The sequence below is a fragment of the Alligator sinensis genome, unplaced genomic scaffold, assembly GCF_000455745.1.
Source record: "Alligator sinensis unplaced genomic scaffold, ASM45574v1 scaffold746_1, whole genome shotgun sequence".
NCBI lineage: Eukaryota > Metazoa > Chordata > Crocodylia > Alligatoridae > Alligator > Alligator sinensis.
The window spans coordinates 1,595,571-1,614,481 of NW_005841959.1; the positions used below are offsets into that span (position 1 = coordinate 1,595,571).

At 38.2% G+C, this 18,911-nt stretch overlaps 1 protein-coding gene across 8 annotated transcripts in view; it reads right to left on the reverse strand.

Annotated features, from left to right (window-relative positions):
* The window catches only part of DMD (dystrophin), a 1,961,037-nt gene that overhangs the window by 250,503 nt on the left and 1,691,623 nt on the right, over positions 1-18,911 (reverse strand). The gene's annotated exons all lie outside the window — the stretch shown is intronic.

The window sequence follows — 18,911 nt, forward strand, 5'->3', positions numbered from 1 at the left end:
TGCTGGGGCACCACTCAGCTTCCCTTCCCCCACTTTTTTGCCAGACTGTGCTCTGCCACATGCTAATCAATAACTGGTAAGCCAAAACTGGTTATCACTGGGCTTATCAGTTAAATAATTAATCATATTCTGGTTGTATGTTTAGTAGAATTTGTATTAATGCTACATGCCAATATTAAGTTAAACAAAACAGAATATTAAAGAACCTTATCCAATGCTTCAATGACATCCAATTAATCTGAATTATTTTACAAGTAATAAACCAGCATGAAAGCTACATAAGGATGACACCAGTATGACTTTGTATTTTTAAAAGTTTGGCTATTTAAAAGCTTAGTTAATGAAGACATATTATTAAGGATATGTTGCTTTATTTATCCCAGAGTACATACACTGACAGCAAAGGTTAAATTGTAGGTGAAAAAAAAAGTTATCTATAATTCTATTTTGATTAAAATAATTGTATATATATATTTTTTAATCATAGCACTTAACTCATATGTAATGCTTCAATAATAGATTCCAATGGTGAGTTGTTTTACACTGGGGCTACTGTTATAATTAGTATATTTAAATATGCACATACACACGCACAAATGAACACTCCCCTCCTTAAATATATTATCTTTTACTTTTTACATGTTTTGAATCAGATGCACCATAGTTCAAACGATATATTGACATAGCTCCAAAAACAGTGGACATACAGAATGGAACCTTCACTCTGTGGTAGTGTAATATAGTTGCATTTTTTAAAACCATTAATTCCTTTCTACCTTACATTTTAGGCTGATCTAAATGTTTAATCATACAGGTATTTAGGGAGGTTAAATTAGGCAAAAAATGGTGGGCCCAGTATAAGTTCACCTGAGGAAATGAATTAACTTAGATCAGAAACCGGTTAAGCCAATCTATTGAACACCTGTACAACTGGGCTTTTTTTTCACCCTCTTACACTCTCACCCCTGGACAGGCAACCTCTCCCTCCCACACTGACCCACCAACCCTATCCTCACCACAGATCTGCCATTCCTCCCAACCACCCTCACAGACCCGCTGGCCCAGACGTCTCTCTAGCCCTCAGTTACATGCTCTGGTGTCCCTGACAGCTCCCAGGATTGGTGAACACCTACATTCATTGTAGCTTAAGGTGAGCTGCATGAACATAGACTGGGTGCAGCAGATAACTGTAAGCACCCTAAGCCCCTTCTCATACACATGCTATATAGCAGTTCGTTACAAAAGTTGTCCCAATGAAACCAAAGAAATTGCTTGAGATGTTAGGTGCTATAGCCTTGTGCAAATAAGAATTTGAACGGTAACTGATATTCTGTGCTACAAATTTGGTAATGTGATCTGTAGAGTCCTGCTAATGTTTGGGTTTTTTTTAAATCCCTAGTTGAAAGTTAAATTCCTAATTGAAAATTTAATTTCACCCAAAACATACACTCATGCCAAAGATAAATGATGCATTTGTAATACATCCTAACCTAACCAAATACTGAACTAAGCACTTAAACTCCACAGCACCTTGCAGAATCTAATAAAATGCTCATCACAAAGAGCTGTATGTTCTCCTTCTAGTTGTATCTGCTGTCCTTCATAAAACTTAGTTAAAATGTAGTTTAAATGGTTAACCACTTTGCAGTTGTGCATGTCATCCAAAGGACAAGTCAAGAATCCTCAGATGAAACTGAGGATGGCTATACAATCACTAAATCATGGAAGTATCATTACCAATACATTGTTCTGCCCCTTTTGCTGGACAATGCATTCAAAGCTTTCCCGCCATAATACCACCAGCCCTTCAACTGTAGTTGCTCTTCTGTAACCTTTCTGCAGAGTGGCTACCATGCATTAGTATTAATATAACTAATGAAGGTGGTGCATCAGGTTGCACACAAAATCAGCCAACTATACAATTTTTTTCAAAGGCAACATACCCTGTTTCCTGAATCGCAGCTCTGAGTGAATGACCACATACGGTTTTTAGTGAAGTATTCCTCCTGTGCATACTGAGTGCAGACCAATTTGGTGACATCTCCTTGATAATACAGGATACTGTCATGTTGATATGTCTTTCCTTCATATGTCTTTTCCATTACTGATCCCTACCTACTACCCCATGTGCATCTTAGACCTGAAAATGTAGTCAATGATCCTGGTTGCCTCTATAATCAAAGTACTAAGTGCAGCTAAATGAGACAGGAAAAAGGAGGTGGGATCAGCTAAGCTGCCTTTCTTTATGCAGTGCAGAGAAGCCTCAATACTGATTTCTCATGTGTGGGTGTAAATCTCACAAAGTTAACAACAACACTTTGTCACGCAGCTTGTACAAGACGGTAATTTTGCACTTATGTAGTTCCTTTAACCCAAACCATCCCAAAATCCCGTACAAACTAAATAACAGAACCATAGAAAAGTGAAGTTGAAAAGACTTCAGGAGGTCATCTAGCCCAACCCCCTTCTCAAGACAGGATCGTATCTATCCAAATCATCCCATACAAGTGCCTGTTCCTAAAAATACATGGCAACCCTCAAATACAAGGCACATTGTCCCAAAATACTAAGAACAACCTAGCCAGACACAGGTAAAACAGTAGGAGAAAGGCACCATCAATGTCCTGTTGCTGCAAGTGTTGTTAAAATACCCTTGAGAGATTCAAGGAAGAAAAACATGCCCCGACATTACAGAGGAAACCTATCTCCCACACAGCGTACACTGATTTGACCATGGAGTAAAATTTCTTCCTGATCCCAAATGTTGCAATCAGCCTGATCCTAAGAAGAGAGGCAAGGGACTCTAACCAAGAACTTCTGACTTTTAATTCCAGCAAGCGAACTGGCATCCCCCCAGCCTTGGTTGAGGTAGTTTTTTTTGGTTTTTTAGCCCCAAAACTTGTAGCAACAAGAGAGGAAAAATTCCTTCTGGTTTCACATGGCAACTGAGCAAAGCCCAGAAGCATGGGAAAAAAACAAACATGCTTCACTCTGCTCTGGACTCTGCATACAGAAAATAACTCCACACATCACATCCTCCAAATGGAAAGCCAGCACACCCTTTTCTGTCATGCTCCCCCTGGGTAAAGTTATCCTAGAACTTTTCATCACCTATATACAAAAAGCATAAAAACATCATCCACTATAGTAAGGCAGCTTGGAATTTAGCAGCTGTTTAATCAATATAACATCACAATGCAATACCTTAAGGTAGGAGGATAAGATGCTCAAACGTAAACACAGGGGCTAGGGACAGGCATTACACATAAACCAGTTTAAGTGACCAGAAACTTGTTTAAACCTGTACCAGATAAATATACAGTATACATAAACCAGTTTCAAAATGGCTGAAACTGGTTTATGATAAACCTGGTTGAATGTAGTATCAAATTTAACTGATTTGGTTCAAACCGGTTTATGCAATTCTGGCCCAGACCCCTTCCTGGTTTAAGTTAAACCAGAGTCCCCCAGCATCCCAGCATGGTCTCTGGGCTGGGCTAGGCTCTCTGCTCTAGTGGAACAGGGCTGGCTCTGCCCCTCTGCTCCCCAGCTGTGCACAGTCTGCTGCAGCTCTGCCTGCCCCACAGCGGGGCCCCCCACCAGGAGGGGGCTTGCACTCTCTGACACTGTAATGAGGGCTGCTGCCCTCATCAAGGGCCCTGCTCCCTCACCACTAGAGACGTGGGGCAGGGGTATGGCCAGATGCCAGCTAGCAGGACCCCGGGGGGGGGGCAGAGACAGGAATTATTCCTTCTCCCTCTGGTGTTTGGTGGAGGGGACAGGATAGGGCTTATTCTGCCACTTGTCCCAAGCAAGGAAGGAGTGGCAGTGGCTGTGGTTGGGGCTGGCAGACCTGGCTGTGGTCCCCTGGGGACAGTGGGGGTAGAGGGGAGAATAACCCTCCCTCCTTGCCCCCTGTGCTTCAGGTGTCATGGCAGCCTGCTACTTCTAGCACCAAGGGGGAGCGCCAAGCAGACCCAGCTTGAGTCCTTTCCAGTGAGACATGGAGTGGGGAATTAAATCCCTCTCTGGTCAGTTCATCCCAGGCTTGCCATGCCCCATTCCCCCACCTCCCTGCACAGCTTTCCTGCAGCCAAGAGTGCACTACAGTGCCACCTCCCCATCCCCGCGGTCCTGGCATGTGCCCACAGTTCCTCTGTCCAGAGGGAATGTCTTTGTTGTTACAAACTGGTTCAACCTAGGCAGGTTAGATTAACCTGTAAAGATTTAATCAATTCAGGCTCTGGCTTTTCGAATGTCTATCCCTAGCCAGGGAGTGCATCTACACATGAAATTAATGCAATGCATTAAACTCTGGAGCAGTTAAAGCCAGAGTCAGCTGCTCACAGGCACAGCATCTACACACGTGCCCAGGACAACAGCGGTTTGAGCTGTAGCTGTAGCAGAGCAGGCCCAGGCTGGCAGCAGGCTTGGGGGGGTCAGCATAAGAGTGCTAAAGTGCAGAGCCATGTAAAAGGCAGCTCTGGCCTTTAGTGCACCCTTATCCCCCAGCCAGCCCCTGTTGCCATCTATGAATGTATTTCATTGCACTTAATTACTCCACTGTAAAATAGTACTGCCTCCTATGGTAGAGTTAATTAATTTACTGCACCCTAATACTAGTGCACATGTAGACAGTAACACTTTACTGTAGAGCTAATTAGCCAACTCTGTAATAAAGCGTATGTGCATCCAGGGAGAATTAAAGGAGTCTAAATACATAAGCATAATTTGGAATATAGGTGGGGCACCAAGATTTGTACCACTAGACTGAAATACAATACTTACACTCTGGACATCAGACATACACTGGTGGTAAATGGTCAGGATTTGGCTCTATACATTAACTGAAGGTCAACTGCTCATAGCCTTATATTGTACATCTATACTGTATAATACTGTGCAGCATAAAGGCATACAAGCTAGTTCTAGGTGAGATGCTGAGTAAATTATCTGGAGTCAAGCTCTGTACTGACACGCTATACTGCTTCCAGTACCCATGCTAGCATTGCACCCCTTATTGTAAGGTAATCATACCCACTATACCCATCACTCTCCAGTATGGTGTTGGAGCACTTTTTCTGTAGCGCTCATCTCGAAATTACTAAATCATCACTATTTATTCCTACAACTCATAACAAGAGCTCTGATTATTATTCTCTGCACATATCCCACTGTAGTTATCTGGTCAAATCCTATTTCACTGTCACTTTCTTTGTTATAATTTAGTTTCTAGTAGTGACTATAGTGTGTTAAGAACTTTTCAAACAGGAAAGAAGCTCACAGGCTAAAGCCTGGCAAATATACAAACAGTTGCAAGACTAGAAGAAAGGGTAAGGGGAACTTAACACATGCAGTTATAGTCAAACATATATATAAGTTAAAAAAGGAGAAATATTTTACAGTTAAAATACCCATCAAGATTCCCAGCTACTTAGTGAAAATAGAAAAAAACAGCAAAAGCAAAAAAAATTTCAATAAAAATTCAACAACTTCTTGAAAAAAGAACAAGCACTAAGTAAGGATCCTCCTGTCCTTCCCCTTATCACTTCCTTGTTCCATGCATTGCATTCCACTTGACTTCAATTAGTGGCTCTTGCAATTTGGAAGAACTACTGAACTTTTCTCTGGACCACCACCTGTTGTCCAGGAGGCAGTTAAATAGAAACTACTCATTCCACCAAAGGGAGCCGGCATTTATCAATTCCATGAAAAAGATATTTTTTGTCTAGAATTCATAAGCCAGTTGTTTGGAATTTGAAAAGAAATTCATAATTCACTTTGGTGGGAGTAAAAATAAATATTAAATGAGCTTATTTCCATAAGAATATACTTATTATATACTTTGCCGGCTTCAAGGAGTTTCCATCATGAACCCCTAGACTAAAAATGCAGGAAGTAATAGTGACTATACAATTTACATTCAGTTTCTTAACCCCTTTTTCCCTCAGCCACATGTGCATCTACTTGATAACAAGTCAAATACAGCATTCACAAATCCAGCCCAAATTATACAATCAAATTCCATTGTAACTTCTGGCCTACTGAAGTTAATGGAATTATGTGACTTTGAAAATACCCCCTCAAGAGGAAGCCATAGATAGCATTTTCTCAAAGAGAGTGCTTGTTCTTCACATACAGAGAGTAATATTTAAAGTAAAACGTTGCCTTCAGTATATTCTGAAATCATTTTCTTTGCTACTGTAGACTGTCAATGCTATATTAAAAATTGCATGCCTTTTACTATTTTAGATACCGAGTCAAGAAAGCAAGGAATTACCAACATAGGTAGAATCTTGTTACAACCAACTTCAAGTGCATGTAGTTTATTTCACTGCACTGAAGTTTTGTTGCAATGAGATTCCTCTGTGATAAGTTACTGAGATGCAGACTAGGTGTGTTAAGTCCTTCTCCCCTGTTATTTCCACACAGTTACTTACTGGGCCTGAGCTGATTTTTGGTGACTGGGTTTATGCCTAGCTCTTGCCCCAGGTGCAGCTAAGCCTGGGTGCAATGAACCAGGGCTAAATTGGCTTGGTTTATCTTTCACTTACTATCAGGTAATTGCAGACACAATTTATTGCAGAACAGCTGAGGCACAATACAAATACATTCTGTTCTCTGTTAATTGTGAACAAAGAATAGATATAATTATTTGTGTACCCACAATTAATGAAGTGGGGGAAAGAGGGAGTTCAGCCACTCTGAAGTAACTGTCTACTTGATAGCTTTTTTTTTTTAATTGATTTTTTAATGTAATACACACAATACTATATCAGCCATATATGAAAAAAATGCAAGTCTGTTATAATGAGTAATAAAGGGGGGAAAAAAAGAAAAGGAAAAACAAATACTCTTCATTCATAAATAGTGTTTAACAATCAAAAAATTCTCTCTTCTCCTTTCATTATTTCATCCTCTCTAGATAGGATCAATGTAATAAAGGACTCTGCATCCTTGGGGTTAAAGAAAGTGGAGCTCTGCCCTGCCCTGCCCTTCGCTTCCCTTCATAGGATCAACGTAATAAAGGATTTTGCATCCTTGGGGTCAGAGAAAGTGGAGATTTTCCCTCAGTGAATCAGAGGACATCTCATGAAGTACCACAAATTGGTCTGTAGTTTTGCTGGTTTAAACAGAGGCTGCTTTTCTGGCTGCTCCCAGAGAAGATCAGGAAACTGCACTGTATGAATACCAGGCTCACCCCATGTCAGCTTTCCTAGGTCTCTGGCAGCTCTGAGTGCTCTCTTTGGTGGTAAATCACAGGAACTCGGCTATGAAGGACCCAGGGTTTTCTCCCAAACCAGGCTTTCCTCCTGTGGCCCTGCTCTGTCTCCAAATCAATGTCTGAGGGGGGTTTTAACATACTGACAAGTAGTTTGTTCCCAACCTTGGTGGGATTACTAAGGCACTCCAAGAACGAGCATGCCAGATCTCCTTCATGTCCCCTCCAAATCCTGCGCTTTGGCTCTCAGAACCTGAGGCCCTCTCTCCTCACTGTGAGAGTCTGCCTCCCTGGCCACTTCCACAGCATAGTCCTCACAGGCAGGAGCTCTGTCCTCTACCCCCTTAACCTGCTTCACCAGGGCATCCGACAAAGTCTGAACATTGATCAACAGGGATCCTGGTTTTCCATTTCCCATGGAAAAACAGAAAACCATGGATTTCCCCTTTTTATCAGAGAAAACATGGATTTCTCCTTTTAGCAGAGAAACCCAAAGATTCCCTGCTTTTGCAAAGAGCTCTGCGGGTTGGTTGAGCTCCAGCCTGCAAAAGCTGTTTGTAAACAGGGCGGAAAACCCCCAGCCCTGCTTCACTCTTCACTCCAGGAGCCTGAGGTAAGTGGGGATTGCAGGGGACAGGAGATGGCTTCAGCCCCACCCAAGCAGGTGGCAGAAGTGGAGAAGCTGGCTCCATGCTGCTTCTGCTGCAGCTGCCTGCAGTTGGGGACAGAGAGCTGCAGACTTGGGTCCCTGGCCCCATAGCTCTGGCAGCAGGGGGGCCCTCTGGCAGGGGCTGTGGGTGGGGGCAAGAGGCACGAGTAGGGCAGGGGGGTTGTTGTGGGGGCAGTGAAGGGCACCAGCATGGTTAGGGAAAGCATTGGGGGTGGCTGAGGAGCACCAAGCAGGGCTGGGGGGGGAGCAAGGGGCTTTTAATTTTAATAATGGATTTGGGAGGGTTTATTACAGAATTTGTGATTTTTTTATCAGAGGAAACCAGGATCTCTGCTCATCACACATTCTTGGGTCTTATTCACTGTCATTTTAATTTTTGATAGTGTGTGTGTGTGTGCGTGCATGCATGTGTGTGTGTGCATTGATGGCCCCTGCCGACGGAGGGGAGTGAGAGCTTTTCCTAGCTACCAAGAGTGATCTGTAGTAGTCCCAAGCATAATTTTTATAAGGCTTTGATGAATTTTCACAACTAAAAGTGTCAGAAAATGTTACATGGTATGATGAGCTGGTTAGATTTATGTCTGCTTCGATCCACAGCACCCCTCAGCTCTGGCCACCTGCCAAGAGCTCTTTATACTTCATTTGGAGGCTGACTGTTCATAGCATTATATTGCACATCTATTGTACAGAGATCCCCTCACCTCTGTTAAAGTGTGAGCGAAGTGTGTTAAACTTGGTAACACAAGAGAATCACCACATTTACTTGATTCCAAGGTGAGGTTTTCCCCCAATTTTCTCCCCCACCCCCAGTCTTCTACCCCCTGCCCCATCTTTGTTCCAGCATCAGCAGGATGCATCCCTGCAGCAGCCTGGTGCCAGCTCCACACTGCTCCTATGGGGTTGTGCTCCATGTTCCAGGCCACAGCAGGAGCAGAGCCTTCTGGTGCAGGAGCAAAGGTAAGGGGGAGGTGGAGGGCTGGGAGGGCATACAGACTTTGGGGGAGGAAACGGGCACTGCTCTCTCCACTGCCTGCCCCTTTATGGCCGCCTCCACCACCTGCTCCATGACTGTCCCATTCACTATGTGTCCCTCCACCACCTGCAGTAGTGAAGGGAATTAATTTAAGATGATCCTTCAATAATTAGATCCTATATATGGAAAATTATAATACATTTATAAATTATTGAGGGGGGGATAATCTTAAATTTAGAGTCATCTTGGAATTGGGTAAAAACAGTAATCACAAAATGATTGCTACATAGAAAAGGTATTTAAACATCATGAGACAGCTTCTCTTCCTTGGGAGTTCATTTATATAGCACTAGCTGCAAATAGTCCTATCCTTTGCCTAATGATATCCCTTCTGCAATGGGGGCAGGAAGAGAAAAACCCCTAAGCGTAAACATTTGCAGACCCTTACAAGCCTTTTCCAGCTTCCTAGCAATGTATTAACTATTTGGAGTGTTCATACCTGAGCTTTATAGAAGGCCTTTAAATATCTGCATAAAGCTGTGCTCAATAAAGTGATTTATGCCTCAACATAAAATCACTTACACTTACTTATAAGCCTTTTAAAATGTAGCATCAGAAAGCCTCTATGAAAACTAAATGCTAGAATGAATGTGCAACTCATACTGGTGAGTATTTACCTAAATAATAGGTTTTATATAATTATTTGTATAGCCACTGCCTAATGTGATGGAAGATCACACTCTCTAGCATTTTGATTCTTCAGAAAACAAAGATAAAAAATAGCAATTAAAAAAGAAAATATAAATGGCTAAATATAAGCTAGCAAACATTTACTACTTTGACTCCTCAAAATTTGTTTTATTTTGTGAGGATAAAGTAGGTGTACATTATTGATGGATTTGTAATACGTTATAATTTAAATAGACCTTATTTCATGATTTTTTCCATGATGTCTAAAGTTATACACATTTACAACTTAAACTTGCATGTGTGGAAACACAGAGGGTATGGAGGTGTATAACAGTTACATCTGGTGTGCATAAGCTAGTACAATGTAACTGTTGGGGTGTGTGAAGCTGGCAGTATTCAATTCAGATTCAGCCCAATTTGGGGGACAGTGATTTGATTCACTGATTAGTATTACTGTCCTGATTCGATTCAGCCAAATCTGAATTTGAAGTTTCGATTCCGATTTAGAGAATCAGTGATTCGGCCATAGACAAGCTTTATATGTTTTTTCTACGGAAGCATGGGGCGGGGGTTCCACACAGGCTTGGCAGCAGACCCACAAGTGGACTGGAAGTATTTCTGGGCCACTTCTGGGTCTACCACTGAGTGCATGGGGGACACCCCGCACTCCTGTGGGATGCTCCATCTGCCCCACCATCTCAACTTTCACAAGTCACGCCTGGTACCTTGAGGTACATAGAAAAAACATATAAAGCGGTGTCTATGGCCAAATCATCAAATCTCTCTGAATTGATTTGGAGGCTTCCGATTCAATTCGGAGAGATTAATGGGTCTCCTGATTCAATTCAGGTTCGGAGATTCAACTGCTGAATCGGGCCAAATCTCCTCTGAATTGAATCAGCGACCGAAGCTTTGCACAGCCCTAATAACTATTACATTTGTATGCTCTCACGTCTAAACATAGCAAAACAAGGTAACTTTAATTCTGTTTCCTTAAGGCAACCACCATTTAGCTCACTTACATTGCCTCCATTAACAGTTATATCATAACAATGGATGCCTACTGCCCAGCAGTAACTCTCCCTCTCCTTTTAAACTGTGAGGTCTATCTATCCACACAAATAGTTTTATTTTAAAATAATAATTCATAGACAGATTATGCAACCCATTTATACCAGATCTAAATACTGTTATTGGTCTTGCAAATATACCACATTAATTCATGTTCCACTGGAATTGCTACTATGGATTATTCAAATGAAGAGAATCAATAAGAAATAGGTCCATATTTTCCTGTCAACTAAAACTATTTATATAGTGCAAAGTGGCTCTAATCTAGAGCAACCTGAGATTCATGGTAGAGAATGGGCCTTTGGGCAGTGGAATGTCCACTGGCAGAATGGCCTACTATCAATAGCCACCTTCCCCATCCTTGAAAGGAGGAGAAGAGGGCAGCTAGAGCCAGGTTGGGGAGCAAGACCTAACCAAGCATAGTTTACTTAAACATCAGAGCTTCATTTAAACCTCCACAGGCTTAAGTGGAAAAACAAAGCTGGGCATCCTTGAATTTGGGCCAGACTCAGTTCACTGAATCTACCACTACATTCACTACATATATGTTGAATAAAATATATAAATATATATTTTGCATATATATTAGTGAATGTAGTGTGTGTGTGTATATATATATTACACACACAAGTTTATAAATTTAATTCATACATCTGAACTGTACTTATATAGCAAAGGATCAGGATAACAGTGTCCAAGCAGGGAAGTATTCACAGATCTGAAATCAGACTCTATCTTTTTATTTTTTTTTCAAGTGGATGCTGTGGAGTGAAGTAGATTGTTATATTCTATGCGTGACAGTTTTAATACTCTCCATTTTCTCATTAAAACACTCTGTTACTTCTCTGATAGGTTTATATCTACTGATTCAAATCTCAGAATATCTTGACTCATGTGAAATCTGGATTGTCAATGGCCAGAGCAATATGCTACACTTAGCTTCTTTTTAAAATGGCACTGCATTCTTATTTGATCCAGAGCTACTGGGGACAGGCACTGTTGAAACAAAATGGATTTTAGCTGATTTGATTTTCCATCCTATATATTGTTATAAACTCAGAAATGATAAAGCAGAAAGGAACCAGAACTGAATATAAATCCTCTTCTGGGTTAAAAATAGTTCAAATGTGTTCAAATGTAAAGAAAGATGGCAAAATGCCCTTTAGTATTTCCTTCCCTTTCAGATTTTTATAGTTTCTGAATCTGATAAAATACTAAATCTTTTGAAAGCTATTTTCTCTTTAAAGATTTGAAAACTTATCCTCAATATTTACTTAAAGGTATATTTCTGGAAAAAGAAAGTATTAAATAGCATGAATGAAATGAATTCATTAGTTCAACATGCTTACTTTCACCCTCCTTTTTTAGGCATCAGAGAAGAAAAGGTAAAATTGGACTGGTGTTAGATTTCAAAGAAAAAACACATTTATTGGTTACAGTGGCAGGTGTTCTAAACGCAACTCACTAATAAGGGGCTATACCCTGAAATACATCACACTTCAAGAGACTCACAACCATGATGAATCTCTTGGCATTTCCAATCAAGGCTGAATATATAGTTTTGCATTTCTATACTTCCTTGTATGCATATAGTGTATGCGACTGCTGTGTAATTATTCTGATGCATCTCATCATGTCCATGAAGCAAAAATAAACCCCAACTAGATTCAGCTTATATCTCATCCTGTTATGACAACTGCAACCATGAAATAGTCGAGCTTAGAGCTGTTAATGTGCAGGTGAATAGTTGTGCACGCATTTATCTAGATAAATCAAAGTGCCATATCTGTTTCTTTGATCAAGAAGCCAAGCTTGTGGGGAAAAAGTGAAAGAACTAAGAATTTCAAATAACTTAAGAGCCATTGTAAATTTGTAGCTTGAAAATATTTATAGCGGCCGTACATAATGTATGTAGGAGCCTTTATAAAGGAAATTTATCTTAAATAAGTGCAACATTAAAATTAAGGAAAGAAAGGAAGGAGGATCAAGACTAAAGGCTACATCAAACCTATCTTTATTATATTAGCAACAAATGGTTTCTTTTTAACAACCGAGTAGCTCATCCAGACATTAAATATATAAAATGTAAGAAGAATAAGTAATTCTTGTTTCATTCCATAAGCACTTTCAGGAAATAGAGGATCTCAGGAGTTCTTATTACCCTGAGAAAATAACTACTACAAAATAAATCCCTGATGCGCTATAATGCACTCCTGCATTCTAAAGGCACCCAACCTATACGTAGTATCTCACTGATTTAAAAAAAGATTTTAAACAGTAAGGCTGCAACAGCTAGATCATAATATTATAAATATAAAGCACTTCAAACCTCCAAGAATTAACACATAGGCATTATATTCTGTTACTCAGAAAGAAAATTCAGAATTGTTCCATGGCCACAGTAATGCCAGGTCAGATTCCATTAACATATATTCTGACAATGACCAACATTAAGGAAATGTAGATATTCCTGAAAGCCTCCTCTTAAATCTTTATAATAAAACCACAGAGATTAGGAACCTTAAAATAAATATATTATTCTCTCTCCTACTCAAAAGATCACGTTTATACATCATATATACCAGTCCTACTTTTAACTTTAATGCACAGAAGCTTTATAATAGTTACTGGCAATCTTAGAAAAGGGGAAATGATAAGGATTTTCATAGATCTTGCATCCTAAAGAAATGATTGTGATCATCTAGGCTGCATAACCCAGGTCAGAATTTTATCTAGTGATTCTCATTTATGGCTACAATTAAGGATATCTTTGAGAGAGCACCAGACATGACTTAAATAGTTTAAGCAATGCAGAATCTACCATACCCTTTCGGAATCAAAGGCTATTTATCCTCAATATTAAAAATGTTCTGTTTTGATTTTTTCTAAAATTCAGTTAGAAATCTAATTTTTTTCTATCTCCAATTTCTAGTCATTTGATCTTGCTATGCCAATCAATTAACAACTGGTTAAAAAACGAATTTCCAACATTAGAAACATTTTCCCTGTGTAGAAATTTACAGACTGTGGTCAAGTCACTTGAAACTTTCTCTTTGATAAACTAAAGATGTTGAGCTCCATAAGTGTTTCATCATAAGCTGCATTTTGTGTGGCCCCAGGACTGGACACAGCTGATGGTGCTCTGAGCTTCAGGGGAGATTTTACTACATGTGTAAATTAAAGCTTGACAGAAACAAGCTATACAGTTAGTATACATTTTCAAGGTCTAATTTTATAGCTGGTTGCAGCTTTTTATAATATGATAACTACTTTGCATGTGTAGCTGGTCTTAATGTAATTGTGCAAGTAACCAGTTTTTAGTTTATATATCCACTACCCAGTGACTGACTGTATTAGCCCCTTTAGCCCTACATTTAGAAGGGCAGTTTAATAGATATCATGCTTGAACCATTCTCCAATTTGTTAGTATTAAAACATATTCCTTGGACAGTGTAAAGAAGCTTGCCCTGCTGCTTCTATGGCATTTACTGATAATAGGCTTTCATTCCACAAAGAGCTGAATGACTGTGACTCCTACTGACCTCAATGAGAATAGTGGCCTTTCAGACAACCAAAAGAAATCAGTTTCTGGATAAATATTAGTAATATGAAAGATAGTAACAGAAATTCACTTTACTGATTCACTTTTACTATTTGTAAATTGTGTGTACCACAACCTCAAATAGGAGCTAAGGATGAACTAGTTTCTTGCCTATATACTGTTTTGAATGTGTGACAAACTCTTAAGTGCTAATAGTGATAGGACCTTGTAATAACTTACTCTGAGACAATGACAAAAAGAAACTTTAATAAAACCCTACACTAAGCTATATATAAATTATACACACACACCTTAAAATTAAAGAAAATATGACCCAAGATATCATTAGATAAATTATCCCAGAAAATCTAATGCTCATTCTACCCCTTACCTCAAGCGGTCTCTAGCTAATTACTGTGTGAGCTTGATAAATTGATCTTATTTCGCTCATTGACTTGCCTATGCAGTAGTAAAATTATCATTATGGAATCTGCATACTTGATAGAAACAACATCCAAACTGGCCCTCTGAGTCCATAATAATGACACAAATAGGAAAGCTAGAGTTGTTAAAAAAAAGATTTAATTTAAAAAATGGACTGACTGACTGTTCTCTTTATGGAATGAAAATTGCCTCACCACAGAAAAACAGAACACATTACTCTACGCCCCTCCTTTTTGTGGTATGTCTTTTTGATGCATTTAAAATGCCTCAGCAGCAGGTCACAGTCAGGTGACTATATTTAATCAATGCATCCCAATTCTTTACGTTTTTCTAACTAATCCAGCTTCCAAAGTGTTTTTACTTGCATTTGCTCTATGTGCATTACCCCATGGCTAGATCAATACAACACAGAAACTCTGTTACAATTTCTCCCTAAAGATGTATGTTTCTTTCTCCCCTGTTGCTTAGAAAAGGAACAAAATGGAAGAAAATTGCCCTGTATTAAAATAAGAATATTACTAATATAATCCACCACATTTTCTCAATATATTATTTCACAGTAAGTATTTACATTTCTAGAAAGTTTGATTACAAATAACCATTTAAAAGGATTGGCAAGAATTTAAAGGAATATTTTATGCAATGTCACTTAAAAACTGGTGTCCACGAATGTCTAAGATAAGTTCATCGGAGTAGTACTTACAGTATATACAAGCATACAGCATATGTATAAGTAGTACTTCCATGCAAACATAGTATTTCTACAGGAAGCCTACATGGTACAGTGAAAGCCACATCAAAGAAAGAGCCTTTGCGTTTGCATTTAGATGCTATGAGCAAGGAAAGGTTAGCTGTGTAAGTCTGAAGTCAAGCAAGGCAGGGTAGGATTTGCATCTTATGGCTACAGTCTTCTCCAGAGACACTACACCATCAACTTTTACTGTTTTTACATCTATCAGCTCAAGTCCCATTACTAATTTAGGTAAAACAATAAAATGAAATCTTTTACAACTGTTGTGGTCCTGACCCCAGTGCTGATTTTTAGAGCAGCTACAGGACACACAAACCTTTGTATAGGTGTGACACAGTTTTCTCTGAAGAAACTTAAATTAAAGATTACTAGGATTTTAAGAGCCATGGTCTGTCTGCTGATGTGCATGTGGAGATCTCACTGAAATCAGCAGAAGGTAGCTCTGTATATAGCTCTAAATTAGATACTATCATCTACTCTTCAGAGTAGGAGTGACGCTAGCAAAGCTAACGAGCATTAGAGTTCCGTTGCTAACCTTTCTTTTCTTCCTCTGAGTTCTGTACTCTTTCTAGCCTTTTTTACAGCCTGGGAAATACTTAATATCATTAGCTAGCCTACAGGCTCTCAAACTGTATTAAATTAATTTAACTTAAAAGAACTGTTTTGGCTAGAACTACAACTGAAAGGCAAACAGTTTATCTCCTCAGTCAATTACAGTGTCAACACCTTTATGCAAATAATTCATAAGTAAAATGTTTCTTCCCCAAATTGGTTTGTTTATTTATTTAGTCTTGCCAGGCCTCTCTTTAACACACTAACAGCAATCCCCCCAAAAGTCTCACAACAGGTATAAAACATAATGAAAAAATCATTAGGAGTAAACAGGAAATTAGTCACACCTTACATTAATCACTCTACATTGAATTATTGTCAGGGTGTAGAAAGCTTTTTCGTGGATGGAAAGTTTCTTCTAAGGTTCAATTAAAATTAATATATACATATAATATGGTTAGTTCCTGTGTATGGCCTATAAATGTGTGTCAAATGATGTATAGGTAACATCTCTACATGAGCACACATCAACAGGAAAATATAAGCGTCACTAATTAATACTATCGGGGCAACAGACTGTGAGAAAAAAAATGATAAAAATGAATGGAAGTTTTTATTAAAAATACATTAAACAGCTACTTTTCAACTCCTTGTAAGAAGGACTACTTTAATGTAAAGCTAGGTATACTCATTGTCTTAGCTAAAATTCAGTCTAACTTCTACCTCTCAGTAACACCAGAAGGCTTGTTTCCCAAGTACCTTTACTGACAACAGCCATTTAATGTAACTCAAGTCAGAATGAGGTCTAGAGTTGTGTCAAAAGTGCATGTGTAAATGTGAAAAATACAACTACTTAACAAGCATGGCTTCTATGCATCTGGTGTCCATTTCATATATATTCCTATGTATATTCCTTAATAATATATATCTAGTATTAAGGATACATACATATACACACACACGGCTGTGCACATGTATACATACATACATACATATCTATACACACACACACACACATATACACATTCCTGTACTGCAGGTGATTGCAATGAGAGTCCTACAGTATAACTCCCTCTGGCCATTCTCAAGGCAGTTAATTTTAAAAAGTTAATTTTTGGTTCTTAGTTGCTAGAGGAGAAAAAGTAACATTCATGTATAACTGTGTCCTAGCAACTGTTATAATGACTTTAATCTTACATTGTACTCTGAGATTTGCTTAATTTCCCCTCCTGCTCAGTCATTTTCTATTTATTCTTAGGGAAATCAGGAAAACAAAAGGCTGCAGTAAGCCATTGATATTTTTTTTTTAATTGAAATCAATGGAGATTCCTGCTTAAAACATATAAAATGATATAGCCCCAAACTATTATTTAAAGTAGCTTCCATAAACCAGTCATATTAACTAAAATAATGGCATATTTACTACATACTAGATCATATTTTTTATAGCTTTGATGCTTCCAAAAATTCAAATATTAGATTACCTTTTATATTTTAAATTAGTTTACTTATATTCAAGTTATTGCCACAATATACTCTCCAATCATTGTGATTATTTATATAAAAGCAGCCTAAGACAGCTCATATTCTTAAACAACAGTTCCAAGTGAATGGTTATTATACATTAAATAACTGTTCCTGATGATGATCCTTTTCATTTGAGAAGAAAATTTCATTCATGAGCTGTTTGGATGAAACTGAAAGAGCACAAGAAAAAACAGAAAAGCTTTTATCTCACATAAACTAAGGACCATTAGACTGCTAACGAAATGTCATTATAAGTAGATATGAATATATTATGAAGCACTTCCATGATTTTAAATTCAATTTTATTTTTAAAAAATCCAAACTTTAAAAAGAATTGCACTTGCCTCCAAGAGTGACAACAGAGAAGTCTATTGAATGTTTATTATGTAAAATTACATCTCTTTATAAAAAAGGGATGTCAGGGTGCTCATCTAATTAGGTGATCTGATTAGCTGAATATTCTTGAATGTTTTAAGATGCAAAGTAACTGTACACTTAATTCAATTCAATAACAAATGCAACATATTTCAACTACTGTTTTCATCAGTATCAATCACAGCAAGCACTACAAAGCTCTAAATAAACACAGAGACAGATAAAATTACAACTTCAATAATAAACAAGGACATCTTCAGGGTGTCAAATTGTTCAGTGGACTCAGACATGAAATAATGCCTTCTTCTATCTTTAACTAAAGTTTGTGCTTGTTCTGTTTTACTATGGTGATGGTTCAGTTGATTATTGTACTGCTTATAAAGCAGTAGCTGAAGAATATTTGTCATTTAACAAGTTCTGGTATTACTGAATAAGGATGAGCCCTTAGTATATTTATATTTAGAAACAAAACCCTATAAAATGCCATTATCTCATTTCCTCCTCTAAATATTTGTTACTTAGTGAGATTGCCTTTTTTCCAAATGTATTCTACTCCTACAGAAGTTGTTTATGAAGAGCATCACTAATTGTCTCACCGATTGTTTTCAGTTGGATTTTGGAAAGCTTACAAACGAATTAGCAGAAAATGGCAATCCTACATGAATTAGCTTTTAAGACTCACTAAGAGGCCAATGCAGAACTTAATAAGAGACTTATTAAGGGAAGTAGGACAACTTAATTCAGATTGATTATAGACTTTGGTGCAGACAGCTGGAGTTCAAATGAAACTGAAAAAGAACTTATATGCACTTCAAAGTACACTAAGCAGATGTCTAAAACAATTACTATGTACTTCTACAGAATTAAAAAACAAGCTGGGTATGAAATGGTAAACTAATGTAAGACTTGGAATAGTAAAGGCAATTACTTTTCTAATATTCAAAAAAGGAACATTAACATCTTTGAAATGAGATCTCTATGCAACTTAAGTTTGTGGTTTAACTGTATGAAATCTTCTAATTAAGAATTTCATTATTACATTACAATATTCCATATAGTCAATTTTTCTTTTTAATCAAATCATGATTTCTGCTG